This window comes from Sinocyclocheilus anshuiensis, unplaced genomic scaffold (genome assembly GCF_001515605.1).
Source record: "Sinocyclocheilus anshuiensis isolate Anshui unplaced genomic scaffold, SAMN03320099.WGS_v1.1 scaffold1064, whole genome shotgun sequence".
Lineage (NCBI taxonomy): Eukaryota > Metazoa > Chordata > Actinopteri > Cypriniformes > Cyprinidae > Sinocyclocheilus > Sinocyclocheilus anshuiensis.
In genome coordinates this window covers 69,996-72,922 of record NW_015552612.1, presented here as the reverse complement: position 1 = coordinate 72,922, position 2,927 = coordinate 69,996, and positions in this window count along the sequence as shown.

The following is a 2,927-nucleotide window of genomic DNA, read 5'->3' as shown; positions in this document are numbered from 1 at the left end:
TGTGTGTGTGAGAGAGTGTGTGTGTGTGTGTGTGAGAGAGAGTGAGTGTGTGTGCGTGTGCGAGTGTTTGTGTGTGTGCGTGTGCGAGTGTGTGTGCGTGTGCGAGTGTGTGTGTGCGAGTGTGTGTGTGCGAGTGTTAGTGCGAGTGTGTGTGTGAGTGTGTGTGCGAGTGTGTGTGAGTGTGCAAGTGTGTGTGCATGTGCGAGTGTGTGTGAGTGCGAGTGTATGTGAGTGCGAGTGTTTATCAAATAGTACAAATGTGTATCTTAATATACAATAATACAGTGTGTGTGTGTGTGACTGTGTGAGTAACACGTGCGAGCAAATATAAGGACTTGTGAATGTATGTTAGCCATGTGTACCTATCATCTTGCAAAATGACTTCTCAGGGTATTTGGATTCTGTTTTTGTTGCTTGTCTTGTGGATTCAAACAAAAGAATAAATGTGATTCTCAGCCTGCAGTTCCATTGCTGGGAACCCAAAGGGCGTCATTAATGCAGACTCTAGTGTGAGGGGTCTATTTTTATCTGATGTTGGTTCTGAATGAAGCCGCAGCTGTAAGATCTGAAGCAGTGGTCTGATCTCATGAGGAAGAGCACTGAACCTCAGCGCACTGGTTTCCTCTCCTTGAGGCTTGTTTTCTCCAGAGACTTTGCTCTGGCGTTATCAGATATTTATCGGACGCTCGTGCCGCACACGTGAGGCATGATGGGATTGACCATGATGATTGCTGTGGGCGGTGATTTCACCTGTGACCTCAGAGCTCCTGTGCAGCTTCTCCTAACTCAACACAGCTCTTCATCTTCATCTTCATCTCATATGCTGTCAGTATTGATAAGAATAACAGAGGACAAACAGCGCAACTGCACTCGCGGCCAGCCCAGTTTGATTCCCGTCTCGTGGTCCTTTGCCCTTCCCCTTCCCCTCTCTCTGCCCAGTGCTTTCCTGTCAGCTCTCCACTGTCCTATCACATTAAAACTAGAGTATAGAAATCATGGAGGACTCCAGATGGACGGCTCTGTTCTCATTAAACCCTGCTCACTGTGAACTGGAGAACGTCTCAACCTAGTTGTCTTAAATGTAGTTGTAGCAAGTTTAAGGCCATAAAAAGTCTTAAATGCCTTAAATGGTGCAAGAAAAGTATTTGTTATAATTTCAAGAGGTCTTTGAGTTTCAAACTCAAAATGCAACGTGGGTGTTTTTTTAATATGGATGTACTTCTGAAGGAAACCGACTGTCTTCAGAAATGTTTTGATGACATTTTTTCATTTTATCTGGTAAAGTAGCGTTTATGTGTGGGCCAGTGGAGGGAATGTGGCCAGGACACCGGGGTTACACCTCTACTCTTTACCAGAAGTGCCATGGGATTTTTAATGGCCACAGAGAGTCAGGACCTCTGTTTAACTTCTTATCCGAAGGACAGTGCTTGTTGACAGTATAGTGTCCCCGTCACTATAATACTGGGGTGTTAGGACCCACACAGACTACAGGGTGAGCACTCCCTGCTGGCCTCACTAACACCTCTTCCAGCAGCAACCTAGTTTTCCCAGGAGCTCTCCCATCCCAAGTAGGAAAAAATTGCGCATGCGTGTCATGTGCCTGTCTGTCAATGGGAGGAAGCCACGCCCTATTTTGGAGCTCCCACCCCGTTTTGGAGATCTCCAGGCTGCAGTTATGCTCTTCTCTTCCATCCAGGTACTGACCAGCTCAACCCTGCTTAGCTTCAGTGGATGACCAGTCTTGGGCTACAGCGTGATATGGCTGTGTGTATGTATATATATATATGATTGCTGTCATTTCTCTTCTGCGAGACTGAAAAAAAGCCACAGGATTTCCAGGACAGGTAAGGTTGTGTTTTATAAGAGTAACTCGTGAGTTTGGGTTAGAAGCAGAACCAGAGCAGTTTTTATACCTGAATATCTGTATCTGAACAGGTCAAAGACGAACGCCATTCTGCCATTCACAGGCTTAGGGTGATAAATAATAATAATAATAATAGGGTACAACAGGGATAAAGGCTCCCTGGGTAAAAAGATCCTTTGATATTATTTTCCTCTAAACCGCTAGATGGCACAAAAAACGTATCAGAATTATAATTGTATAATAAATAAAAAGAAAACAGATAGAATGCAAAAAGTTTAGAGAAGCAAGTGTTAGTTTTTTTTTTGTTTGTTTGTTTTTTAAGTGCATTCTATTGAAATCAATCTAATTAAAAATTAATCTTGCTGCCGCGTTCTGGATTAATTGTAGAGGTACATGCTGAGATGCGAGCAGCTATCGGATCTATCGGATCATCAGGATGGAATGAGAGGTAGAGTTGAGTGTCATCAGCATAGCAGTGATATGAAAAGCCATGTTTGTGAATGAAAGAACCTAGTGATGCCATATAGATAGAGAAGAGAAGTGGTCCAAGAACTGGGCCCTGAGGCACCTAAGTAGCTAGATGTTGTGACTTGGATGCCTCACCTCTCCAAGATACCTTGAAGGACCTATCTGAGAGGTAAGACTCAAACCCCTGGCGTGCGGTTCCTGAGATGCCATTTTTCAATAGGGTTGACAGGAGAATCTGGTGGTTCACCGTATCAAAAGGGGTAAAAAGCGCCCCTGCTTTTGGGGCTAAAGGCACATGATAATTAATAGATGGCTGACTTTTCCATTTGTTGACATGACATGGTTAGATTCAGATGGTAAATATCATATATTATGCTGGGTGTCCATATTAGAGATAACCACCATATTTAGAATGAAACCATATTTAAAAACATGATATTAATCATATCATATAATAAAATATCATTTGTTGTTACTACTGTAAACATATATTCAATTATTATTGGATCTCCTTCAATACATTCAGAATCTTTACTTATTAAAATGATTTTGTTTCTGTATTTTAAAATATATTTTTTATATTAACATTTTAATG